This window comes from Chaetodon auriga, chromosome 19 (assembly GCF_051107435.1).
Source record: "Chaetodon auriga isolate fChaAug3 chromosome 19, fChaAug3.hap1, whole genome shotgun sequence".
NCBI lineage: Eukaryota > Metazoa > Chordata > Actinopteri > Chaetodontiformes > Chaetodontidae > Chaetodon > Chaetodon auriga.
In genome coordinates, this window is record NC_135092.1 from 20,186,045 (window position 1) to 20,199,745 (window position 13,701).

Sequence of the window (13,701 nt, forward strand, 5' to 3'; positions counted from 1 at the left end):
CAGAAGATCAAAGTAATGCTAATGTTAATGATGCCACCGTCCAAATCCCCTCAAACCAGAGTCGAATCATTTCCTCATTTTTGTACAAATGTGAAATGAGGAAATAAAATGTGCCACTTACCCATAATGAAGTCTTCTACTGCAGTAAGTTCATTATTCTTCAGGTCGCGTTTCTGCTCTGCGTCAATCACAAAATTTGTATTCAGTCAAGACACCAAACCTCAAACATTTCAAGAGTAATTATCTAAAATTCATGAAGCTAAAACGAGATTTTACTGCTAATAAACACAGAACATGAATCGACATTTTACACTGATGTAACAGACAATACACTGTGTTAATCTGACAGTAATCTGGAGAGAATTCACTGCATTTCTTTCCTTTTTTGCTTTCTTGAAGTACTCAGCAATTATGGCATGTTGCAGTATTTGAAAGTACTGATCTGTACGTTTAGTAGCTGAAACTTGTGTTTTTTATGATACTTCATATGAGGGGTCTGCATCCTGAGCAGGTGCATTTAATATGTAAAAATGACATTAAAGGTAAGACTTTAGAGTGTAAATGTAAATGTTTCAGTTTCTACTTCACTTCAGCGGGAAATACTTTACTTTTTGCATCTTACAGCTGCAGTAACTCCTTACTTTACAGATGAAGGATTTTTTATATATATATATATACAAAACCTGAGATGAGTTCCTAAAATATGTTGCATATTTATAGATTAAACTACCCAGCAGTAAATATAAAAGAAAAGTTCAAATTGGCTCAACTTGTGAATTTTAACAAAATTGATATGAGTCTTACATATGTATAGTTTTAGAGCTCGCTGCTGGGGTAATAGCATAGCATAGCATGTGCTCCGTAAGCGCTAAAGCAAAGGAAGGTTGGTGCACGAGAGCGATGTTGCACTTAATATTTCTAAGTTTAATGCTTTAAAAATGTTTTCGCGACAGCGCTAGCGCTGCTAGCACGGAATGTGAAAGTTACAGAAAGTAAAGGAATAGTAGGTTTATCCATGAGTGACCGTTTTGGTTGCACATTGAGCTAATGCTAGTTAGCTAGCCTTGCACTTCAAATCAACCCCTATTTAAGCCTCAAAAATCACCGTTGATGATGAAGATGTTGATGATGTTAACTAAGCAAGGTGTTTCCGATATATGTAGAGGTGAACGGTTGTTGCTTTGACTTCATTTTGGTATCAGAGTGGTAATTGTCTTATACTTGTTTACTACTGTTAAGGTGGTATGTGAGTGAAAGCGATATGATCTCCCCGCGTGTACGTATATTTCATTTAGTATTGTTGTCTTTTATTAGGATTTTGGTTGTTTTGGTCATTTGGACGTTGGTGTGTCTTTTGTGATGTTCGTGCTCCATTTGGTTTCGTTTTGTTTGAAGACCACAGAAAACAGCTCTGACTGCGTTGCTGCTCCGTAGAAAATCAAACATAATATTAACGTTAAACGCTCATACTGGACTTTAGAGGATAAGACTTTATCGGGGGTTGTAACACGACCGCCGCCATGATCATTTCAAGCGGTGAAGCACTATCCTGACGTAGTGTAAGTGGCCTTTTTGCTCATGTGTGATTATTACAGGCTACTTCAGCAGATTGCAGGTGGTGACGTTAATGGAGCTCCTACAGCTGTGATTAAAGGTCATGATATGCAGAGGATATTTCATGACAGGGATTTACAACAGCTCGGGGTTAACACGAGGACATAAACAGAAGGTGGAGATATTATAAAGCAAATCATAAATTAAAATGATGCCGAACTTCTCTGTCTATAAGACAGATTACCTGAAGAAACACTACTCTTATTAAATGTCTGCCAGCCAAAAAAAACTAAGAATCACCCTTAAAAATGACTTTTGACTTTACTTTTTTATTCTCTGGTCCCTTAAGAAGAGCAATTCTTCCTCTTTTAGGTCAGATGGACGGACTGTAATGCAGCCACACCGGTTGCAGAGCTGTAAAGGATGAGGTTTAAAGATAAGGCAACGGGTTCAGACGGCTTATCTTAGAAAGCCCTGATAGAGGGAGCAGAGGCTCTGGCATTGCACAGCACTCTGTTAATATTTAACAGATATATCTGAAGCATTGATGAGTACCTCTTAGAAAGAGATCCCAGGGAAGTAATTTGGGACCAAAGTCCATCAATCATCGGCCTGCCAAGCATTAACAAGCTCCTCATGAGCAGTGATGTACATTCCAGGCTTTAGTCAATCCACAGAAGCATCCACAGTGCTGCAGCTTTAGGAAACGAGTTTTTCAGCAGGACGCCACATGTCCAGTAAGAAAAAGCCTTCGTGCTTTTCGCTGTCATGTGGATTTGATTGGCACTTCTCCATCAATACAATCAAGATACTGCCTTGAAGTCTCAACGAAACCAAAAAGATTCCACCATCGAGCCTTTGAGGCGAGATACAATCACAATGGTGTGAATCCACAGAGCTCAGATCTGGTTGTTGGGGACTGACATGTTCCAGGAAGCAAGAGTTATCTTGATAACTTTGATGAGAACGAACCAGGAGCCGCCTAAAATCTGGACCATGGAGCCATGTACAAAGACACATTCTGCTTTCCACTGAGCAAAGATAACCTGCTTCCCAGAACACAGCCAACTAACCTTCAGCTAAAGGGTTTAGCCTCAGCTGAAGGCTCACAGGGAACTTTTCCAAAAATACATACAGTATCGGGCAGACTCAGACATAACACTCCACCCCAGTGGCCCAGTGCCAAAGGCTGCCTTCCTGGAAGCTTCCTGGTGTGACTGCATTTGTCACAGTGGGAAGCCTCCAGGTGTGCAGCTGCATGCACACCTGAACCCTGAGAGAAACAGCGATTAGTCACACTATAAGCGACCTCAGCCTCCACGCTTTCAAACGAAATAAGACGACTTTAGCACCCGGTCACATGCCGCTGAGAGCATCGCACCCTGTGGCTGCCCTGCAGAAGTGTGCACACAGTAAATACCCTGACTGTTAATCAATAATCGAGGCCATTATCCTGACTCAGCGACTCTTGCTGGAGGAATATGTGGTGTCTGGAAGATATGAAGGCACGTAGTCTATTGTGAATGGGATCATTTTAACAGGTGATAGAGATCACTGCGGTTCCTTGAACTTCAATATGCAGGTCAAAAGATTAGTATAAGTCACTGCAAAAGCTCTTAAAAAAGAAATCTTAAAAGTTGAAATAACTTCTCAGAGTCATAACTTGGTCAAATCTGAACACACGAGACATAAAACCATGTTTCTAGAGCCTAAACTTTCTGAGAATATCATGACCTCAATGTCAGCCATGAATAAACATCCATTCATCTGCTGAGAAATAAGAAAAAAAGATGCTCCATATAACTTCAGAACTTGCCTTAGAAACTTCATATTTTTAAGTTTTCGTCAGTATGAAAGTAATCCAGTGATAGTTGTGTGTACATCAATAAGTACACTGCTAACAGAAACTGCTAATAGCTAATTCGGCATGCTTTCAATGCTGCCAACTTGCCTTAAACTTCCTGTTTAGATGCCCAAAAGTCCGCAAATTACAGGAACTGTAGTTCCAAAACTAGAACAATAGAAGTAACAAATGAACATTTTTTCATGCTGCACTTTAAATACTTTTTAACATGAAGTTTAAGAATATCTTACGACAATATGTAACACACGTTATTCTTACTACGAGCCGTGTGATCCTCAATTAACACAAAATCATCTGCATTTCTTTGAATATTATTCTATGTGCTCTTCTGGTTTGAAGTGGGCAGTGATGTCACCATACTTTCCACCAATCAGGATGTTGCAACATTTGAGTCTGGTGACAGTTGGTGGATTAATTGGTCACTGTCAATCAAACCTGATCAATCCAAAGCGACAAAGTCCATAGTTGTTTTTTACTTTAACTGTTGCTTATTTATTCCTGAATATTTAATGTTTTATGATTTGAAGATTTCAGGGGCTTTAAACCCCAAAAGGGTCCAGACTAAGTGGAATGTAGATCCATACTGCTGTCTCCAGACTATGTTCAAAGATAATGCTGGGGGAGATTATCTAATTGCTAATGTGTAATATGGGTCTCTCAATAATTAACGAGGTCAGGCGCACTCAGCTGCAATGACATCAGCTCTGATTAGTAAAAGTGTGCAGATAGAAGTCAAAGTGCTGCAGGCCGGACCGTAAACTGATTCCATTAGGGCTTGATTTATTCATTTCATAACAAGTCTGTCAGGTCACAACACAAACACTAAGAACCGAATCTCTGCTGCCTCGAAACAAAGACGTTAGATTTGACTTCGCGGCCGGGCGTTAACAGCTCTATCAAAGACAATGATATTTTTATTACGGTTTCCACCCTCGCTCGTTCATTTCCTCTTGAGTGCTGCGCTCAAGGCTATAAAGAGTGAATTGCTTTGAATCCTCGATTTTTCCTTAAGGGCACGTGTCAGAGGTTAGCCAATCATAAAATGACACGATCTCCACGGCAGCAGAACATAAGACACACAATGTAAGTGATGTTGGGCTTTTATGGGCCTTTAAATCACTGATTAATGTGGTTTCAGACACACAGGTCATCAGAGACTAAAGCCACAACAGCCATCTGAGCTTTGAGCTAAATGCTAACATCAGCCTGCTAACGTGCTCGCAAAGAAAACGCTAATATGTTAATGTTTAGCAAGTATGATGTTTAGCATCTTCACTTTACTGTAGTGTGTTATCATGCTAACATTTCTAATAAACACAAATTGGGGGGACCAACAGCGTCGTGTAAGATTTCATGAATCTGAAATCTGTGAATATTTTCCTCTTGAAACTAATAGCTTGGCAAAAAAAAAGATATATGCTGTTTTACTGCCATTGTTGTAAATAAGTAAAGATTTTTTCATAAATGTGTATAAATTTCAGGGCTTCATCGTGCAGGTGACAGTAAGTTTATTTGTGTTGTAGAATCGTGTCAATAATCGAGCTGCACCTGCACAATGATGAATTCGAGCTCATGACGTGTTCGGTCAAGGTGATGGAAACTGTCATTGTGCTGCAGCCTCGCTCGGCCGTCGCAGACAAACTGACCTGGTGGTGAATGACAAACTCTATTTTCTCCTTCATAATGGCGCCCTTGAACAAGACAAGTTAGCCACAAACTGCTCCTCAGAGGCCGGCGTCAGAGAGCTGCGGTTTGAGCAGTTTCAAACAGGAAATATGTGAACATGGAGGACGGCGGTGACAGACAGAGCGCTTGTCAGCTGAATATTGGCCTTCAGGTTTCTCCTCTTCAATCTCGGCTCACTGTGGACGCTGCTGTTTACTGCTCTGGGTTCCTCGCCACATTAGAATCGGCTCCAGCCTTAATTCTTTTGTTATTTGCTCTTTATGAAATCCTCATCCTGCTCTCTAGATCCTGTTTCACACCACTGAACCAAACGCTGGACCCTCACCCATTGATTTAACCTATTTTATGCTTCTCTTTTCATCACAGTTTCCAGTCTGGCTTTGACTGATGTGTGAAATTAAAGAGTTCCTCTTTAAGCCTGGAAACGCAGGCCGACTCCTCAGCTGTGTTTCAGCCATAACAGCTGGATTGCACTGAATCTTTTTACATGAATCTGATGTTCTGTTATTTGCCCTCCTCTTTCTACAGCTCCTCTAATCTTAATTAGGTCGTCTTTCATCTAAAATAAAGGCGTCGGACCCTCAGCTGTGGAGCACTGCAGCGTCTTTTAAACCACTTTGTGAAATTTAAATCTACTTGAATCTGTACATAATTACAGAAACACTTTGGGAAAAGAGCTCACTTTCATTGGCAACCTGATTTATTTATTTATTTGTTTATTTTTGCATGCTCTTTGTTATTTTAGTTTTATTCTGTGCTCTACTTTAAAGATGTTTAAAAGAAAGATTTTAGCGGATTTAGCTTTAACGTTTAAGCTGTTTTACAGTTAAAGGCCCAGTGTGTAGGATTTAGGGGCATCTAGTGGTGAGGTTGCAGATTGCAACTAACTGCGTACCACTTGCATCATAGACACCTACGCTGGCTGTGAAAACTGCCAGAAAAGCCCTCTTTAGAACAAGTATTTTTGTCCGTTTTGGGCCACCATAGAAACACGGTGGTGCAATATGGCGGACGCGCTCACTTAATTAAGAATTCTACTGTAGCAAAAGCATGACCCGCCCTGCTCTGCCTCTGATTGGCTAGTTTCCTGTGTTGGTTGTGTTGGTTTGGTTTAGGCATGAGGAGTGTTGATTGGTTAGGGTAAGCCAATCAGAGGAAGAATAGGTCGTGTCTTCGCCATAGTAGGATTCACAAATTCGAGATTTGCTCCCTCTGTAGATATACACAGCTCATTCTGATGTTATTCTGTGTTCAGCAGATTAGAAATAAAACATACCTGAAGAAATCGCTCACCAAACGTGGACCAGGAGCCACAGCATGCAGTGAACAAGCAGCGGTAGATAAAACCCGTCACCAGCGGACAGGCCCTCTAAAAAAAGCACGACACTTATCAACAATGGACACCTCACTGGAATGACAGCTGATCAAATCTATGTTTAGCTATCACAACACAGATGGGGATTTATAAACATTTCAAATGTCAAAGGCCACGGAGGAGCTGACCTCCGAGCGCGAATGCCCGGAGATTCATTGTGATGTTAATCCTGTTTTATCCAGTCGGACCCCAAAATAAACCCAGCGCTCTGAAGAATGAGCCGTAATCCCCGTCACCGAGTCCGTGCGCTCCTGTTCTGAGCCGGGATGTTATGTCACAGAGCCGCAGAGCTAAAACCATCATCAAATGAGGGAATATGAGCAGGTACAACAGATATCATAAAGGGATTTTCAGAGCCGATTTGAAATGGCTTTTACAACAAATAAACAAAACAATGCACGTCTGTTGGTTCGCGGAGGAGCTGGAACGAACATACAAACACAACGATGACACCCGTTCACTTTCTGCCATAGAATAAATAAGATTGAAACCACTCGCATGTCAATACAGTAAATATGAAGCTACAGCTAGCAGCCAGTTAGCTTAGCTTAGCATGAACACTGGAAACAATGGGACACAGTTAGCGGTTTTTAAATCTTTGGACTGAGCTAAGCTATCAGAGCCCTAAAACTCACTAATGACCACATAATATATCTGTATGGAGGTTATGTGCTGGACGATTTAAGCAACAAAAACCAAAATTTTTCATTCGTACAGTTTGTTTTTTGTACAAATTAAACGAACAAGCTGCATCATGTTAATTAGTGAGCTTTAAAGGCGCTGATAGATGGATTTGTTTAACTTTGGAAAGTGCCAGAATAGCTGTTTCCGGTCTTCATGCTAAGCTAAGATAACTGACTGCTAGCTGTGGCTTCATATTCACTGTGTAGATGCGCAAAGTAGTATTAATCTTCTCATCTAACTCTCAGCAAAAAAAAACAAAAACATAAGCGAATTCCCCAAAATGTTAAACTACTTACTACTTAAATTGCACTCATTCTGCGTTAGTATTTATGCTAAGCTAAGCTAACTGGCTGCAGCTTCATATTCACTGTACTCAGACATGAGTGATACCTCAAACTGTTCCTTTAAGGAAGCCATTGATAAACGTGATGTTGAAGGTTTGTGACGGATAAAAATTGGATGCCATTGAAGCAAAGTACCTACATGTATATTTAAAAATGCAATATAGCAAAGTACAACATGCCTTTTAGTTCAAAAACAAGCTTTCTAATCAGGATTACCCAAACTGCTGCACTGACATACACATACATGACTTTAAATATACGTTCACGAACGTACACGCTGATGGAATTTGCTAGAATTTGCCGTAAGGAGCTTTAAGCCCAAAAAGTCCAGATGGCAACTTGATGAGGTAAAGAAATTGGGGTTGTGATCTGTGCAGTATGAAGGACTGCGATGAAGCAGCTTGAGCCAGTCATATGTGAGGTCCAACATGCATGCTCTGAACACAGCCACAATCCTCTTAGGCTCAGGTCCAACTTGACGTACATCTGCGGCCATCTAATGAAATGTGTTTCGCCTTAATGCGCTCGATGTAAAGCCAAGGAGGAATGCCCGTGCGCCGCAATGTGAGGATTACAAGATCACTTCATCGGAGCCAAAAAGGAGGGACAGCAAGTGTAAACAGAACAAAAGAGATCAACGGCGGCGTGGCGTCAAAGCAGCGGAGGAATAATTCAGTTTAATGTCGCTGTCAGCTCTGCTTTCTTGGCTTTTCATCAGAGGTCAGACATCTGGCCTCGTGGCTTTCATGTAATTGCTCTGCTCTTCTGAAATGGTCAATAGCATCAAATCTATAAATTTGATCCAAACCTCAGTGATTAACTAAATGAGCTCTGTTGTTAATCTATGAAACAGGGATCCATTAGAGGAGATCACTCACCATCTTGATATATTATAAACCCCTGATGCATGTTGACATGTCCCTGATGCTCAGTTATAAGACCCTCCCTCTCATTTTACACGCTTTAATTTTGATGACCTGTCGGACGGCTGCAGATGGCAGGAGATGCTGGCGGTGATTAATGATTATAACGGGATAATTTTCCTTCCTGTCATGTATGTGAATCACAGTATCGTGCACATAAAGAGCTGTGCATTAAGTCACGGGAAAAATAACGGCCCACCAAGGCATTTAATCATTTTTACTGTTGGATAAATGTGGCAGAGTTCCTGTATTTTAAACATTAATTGATTAGTGATTAATGTCCTTTTCAGAAAAGGTTTAAAAGCTCAGATGATGACTTCTCACAGAGCGCCGCCATGATGTTGACACTGTGGTTTTGCGTGAAATCTCTCAACAATTATTGGATGGATTTCCATTTAATTTGGTGCAGATGTTGTAACAACATTGATTATCCTGTCACGCCATCATCTAGCTAAGATTTCACTTTGTTTTAATGCCTTTGAAACAAATAACATTCCCATCAGCCTCGAATGTAGCGCTAATTAGCTAATGTTAGCATGCTAATGCTCTAAACTGAGATAGTAAACATGGTAAAAATTATACCTGCTATCATTAGCGAGACCAAATGCTAAGATGACGTAAGTGTTGTGATTGGGTGCATGTTAGCATGCTAACATTAGCAACACTGTGCTTAAGTTCAGCCGAGCCAGCAGGACTGTAGACTCTTGTTTTGACTTGTTGTGTGACTATTATTATAAATTGCCCTGATAGCAGGATGCACATGTTTGTGTTATACAGTAGCGTGTCAGGTTCCCGGCGCAGCAGACGTTCCTTTGAAACTGGTTTTGAGAACAGAAAAAATGAGGATGTGACTGACGCCACCGATGGTGACGATTCTACGTGATCGGTCAGATCATTCAGAGGCCGACCTGGATCATGTGAACTTATAGAGGAAATGAACTTGTTATTAATGTGCTGACAAATTTAATGTGCAACTGATGCCAGTCATTGAGCATTTGTAGCAGTCTATGGGTGACACAGGACAACAAACTAAATCAGAAACTTTAACTATAAGTTACACTGAAAAATGCAATAAAAACACAAGGATAAACTGACACTTTGTTTCAAAAAAGTGATTGAAAAACTTTCAGGACTAACTATTTATGTCAATCAAAAACATGTTTTTGCTAATATATTCAGTGAATATAACTTTACTTTGTAGCTCACTACGTGTTGCATTAGTAACAAAGAGTGAAGTATGTAAGAATAGCTGAATAGTGATTAAGTCATAAAATGATAAAATGGTAAAAAATAACTTATTACAGTCATCTGAGACGCTTGTGTTTGTACATATATATGTAAATGACGATGTGATGGACATGCTGATAAATCTGAATTTTCACCGCGTGATTTTAATTAGCAATTATACTAATTTGATCCATTTTGCCCACAGCTCACCCCACAGCTCGCCTGACTCCACCACACTGGCTTCTCCTCTGCAGCGCTGCCTGAATGCAGCACATTAGAACACGCAGCATTAATCAATGTCCAGTAATGTTTGGTACTGTGTACTGTGTGTATTGGCTACTGTTGTAGTACTGTTGTACTCGTTTCAAGCAGTCCCCCAGGCGATACATGCTGTACAGTCAGCCTGGCGTCAAACCTCTTGCGTAAGTGTTTTATACTTTTCTTTAGTACACAAACAATTCTTGGCTGCTTCCATTTTTTTTTTTTTTTTTTTTTTTTTTGTAGAAAAATAAAAAAAAATACCCAACATAGGTTTAAAAACAGTCAAAAAGAGAGTTTAAATTACACCTGCAAGCCACGGTCATCTTCAATTTACAGCACATGCATGAGGAATTCACTCACACATAGAATAATGAGACAGAGCGTGAAATTAGCTATTTTTCTATTACATATGTCTAATGGTGGAGTGGAAAGTAGCATGGAGCGCACTGACAGGGTCGTGGCAGATGATTTAGATACATGTTCACACAGTGCCAGGGACTCTGCACCGAGAGCACAGCCAATTCAAATATAGCACAGACTCTTGGGAAAAAGTTTCCTTGAAAAACATGATTAATGGCAGTCCAGCGTGTTTCAGCGAGGCTGCATGGCGTGACTAATGCAAACAGGTTTTCTTAGGCAACAGACTAACCTTTGCTCAACTGGCACATACAGAAAAATCCCATTTTTATTTCGGCTCCTATTTGACCTCAAGAAGAAAAACACAATCTTCTTTTCAGAGAGTATTTTAAACAGACACAGTTTCTGTTTGGTACGCAATCAGAAAACAAGCATACAATTAAAACAATATAACACAAAAACCGTTAACGAATAAAAATCTAATTTCTGAAGACTTTCTTTCGGCCGTTGCGTCAGCAGGGGAGAGTTGGCTGAGCAAATGTGAGGCAGCTCTTTGAGCAAACAATGATATAACGCTGTTCAAATACTGAGAGTATCACAATGTGAAGCAACACCATGACAGTTCTGAGAACTGTTGGCTAATTTTGGTTCACATGTATTGAGGCAGGTCCCTGTTGAAAGGCAGCCTTACCTGGGATGTATATGTTACCCTATAGGATGTATATATAGCAGCTACAGCACACAGTAGTGTTAGGACTTGGATTCAAACAGAGCTACAGCCATGCTAGCAGCTCTGTGCGCCTGTACTGAGGCACAGTGGGGCTTCGAGCTAAATGCTAACAGCAGGATGGAAGATTTGCTTAATTTAGTGATGGTTGCTGAAACCTAGCAGCTAGCTGTCACTCAAAGTGGCTGTTTCCATAATTATGCAGAACTTTAAGCCTTAATGTAGTTGAAATGAATGAGTTACATAAAAATTCACCCCTTTACAGTCGCCATGAAAGAGGAAATTAGCGATAAATTAGCCTGTACCAGGCTGTTGTAAAGTTTGCCATTTTAATATGGGGGTCTATGGGGATTGACTCACTTTTGGATGCAGACTCAAGTGGTCAATCAAGGAACTGTTTTTGGCGTTCCTGCATGGTTGCTGTTTGGATAGAACAACACAACACAACAAAACAACTGTTAGTCTACAGCCATGCTAGCTAGGCTGTGCTAACACACAAAAAGACCTCTGAAGTGGAAACAGGCCAAAACTTGGGAAAAATCCATTGAGCCTGAGTTTACCAACATTAACTCACTTGAAGTCGGGAGTGCTAACTTGCAATGGATTACAATGTTAAGTGCAGCGTTGCTTTGAGCAACATGCTATCATCTCCATGCTAACATGCTCACAATACCAATGCTAATGTGCAGATGCAGATTAGCAGGTAATGTTTACCATGTTCATCAGCTTAACTGAGCGTGCTAGCATGCTAACATTTGCAAATTTAATAACATTATGATGAATACTGATTACACAGGTATTTGGTCATAAACTGGACGAACTGACTCTTACTCAAGGTGGAAGGTCAGATGATTGAAGTTATAAACAAATCATCCTGAGGCGAACATGAACAGCTGTGGAGATATTTCACTCAAAACCACAAACGTGAATCTCATGATGGCCCTACAGGAAAAGCCACGCCAGCAGTGAGGCTAAGAAACACTAGAAACCTAAAACTGAGCCTTTTCCTCTGTTAGTTTTCTATAAATCTGCTGAATTTCGGGAACAAACAGAAACGCCTTTAATGCACCAAACAGCAAAACACGTGTATTCCAGTTTAGCCATTTCACCAAATTAACCCCTGAATACATATCACCTCGTAACAAGGCCCGTTATCGGCTCTTATCTGTCCCCCTGACAACAGGAAGTAATCAGGGTCATGGGAAACGTGGTCCTGATTTGACAAACACAAGTGCCAGATAATTGTATAATCTCTAAACACTGGGGGTAAGATCACTGGAGAGCTTTTACTTGGGTTCTCGTATCACTGTTGGTCTTTGCAAGGGCATTTGACTCATGACCTCCAAGTCCGTATTTAGAGACATCTCAGGGCTAAATTTGATCTTAGCATCATGCGTAGGGTAGAAATCCAGGTCAACGGTTACTTCTATGTGGAAAACTCCCAGGTCTGTGCCAGCAGACATCTAGTTTCTCATCACTCCTCGTTGAATTCCTCATTGTCGTATTCAAAGATGTTCCAACATACTAAACCTCCAACAGCTGAGAGCGTCAGGCTCCTCTGAACACATAAAGGTTGCTCCAAGCACGGATTCTCAGAAACCGCTGCTGAGATCAAGACTAGACCAAACATTCGCTCACGGTGTGACTGCTCTCTAGGAGGATCGCATGCCAGAGGCCAAAATGTACCCATTAAGGCGATCTGCAAACAAACAGAACCAGGGAGCGCCGAGAGGACACTGAGGTGGCTGCAGATCAAGATGGATGATGGACCCGAGTACACGAGGCAGCGTCTGATCACCAGGTCACCTGCCTGATGTTGAAAGACTGAAACGACCTCATACTCGCTTAAGTAGGACACGAACATCAGTCATATTTCATCAAAATGATCCCTTGTTTAAGAAGCTGGCCGGTCTCCAAACACCAGTCTGGCCTCGTTTGAGGCGATGAGTGCGAAGTTTCTCGTCAGATCTGGAACCTTCTGCCTAAACGACGGATTTGATGACAACTCTAGAAAGGTATTGATTTTGCAAACCTTGTGTGGTTTGCACAAAAGGCTCCAAAGGGCTCCAGTTGCAAAAGAAAGATAAGATTTTAAGTGAAACTTTGGAACGGTGAAGAGATCCGGGTCCAGAAACATCAGGCTGCGTTCAAGCCAGTGAAGCCGTCCAAGAGGCGTTCAAAAGAAGACTTCAGCCAACGTGAAAAAACATCAGAAAAACTTCTCAAAGTGAAGCGAATGTGAAGAATAAACGCCCACTCCTGCGTTTAGACCAATAACGTTGAACAAGATTTTGTTCTTATTTATTCTGGAGAATGTTTTCTGATATCAAACAAGGAATAAAAGTCTTAAATTCAAGACTTTTAATTCAATTTAACACCTTTTTCACCGTCTTACGGGTTAAAATATGACCTAAAGCCAGCGAGGTCAATAAGGCCTTCAGTTAGAGAGGAGATTAATGACATTTATGACACATTTTCCCATCAGTATTGAAAAATAATTCCAGCTGATCAGTTAACATGACCTGGACCAGATAAGCAGCTTTAAACTGATGGATGGATTAACCAATTAAAAATAACCATTTTTATTCATACTTCTGCTAAAACAGACTCAAACTCACTGAGCTGATGAGCCTCCTGATTTCAGCAAGTGGGTTATTTTTAAGTCTTTTTAATACTTCTGTTTTAGCATGAACTGAATT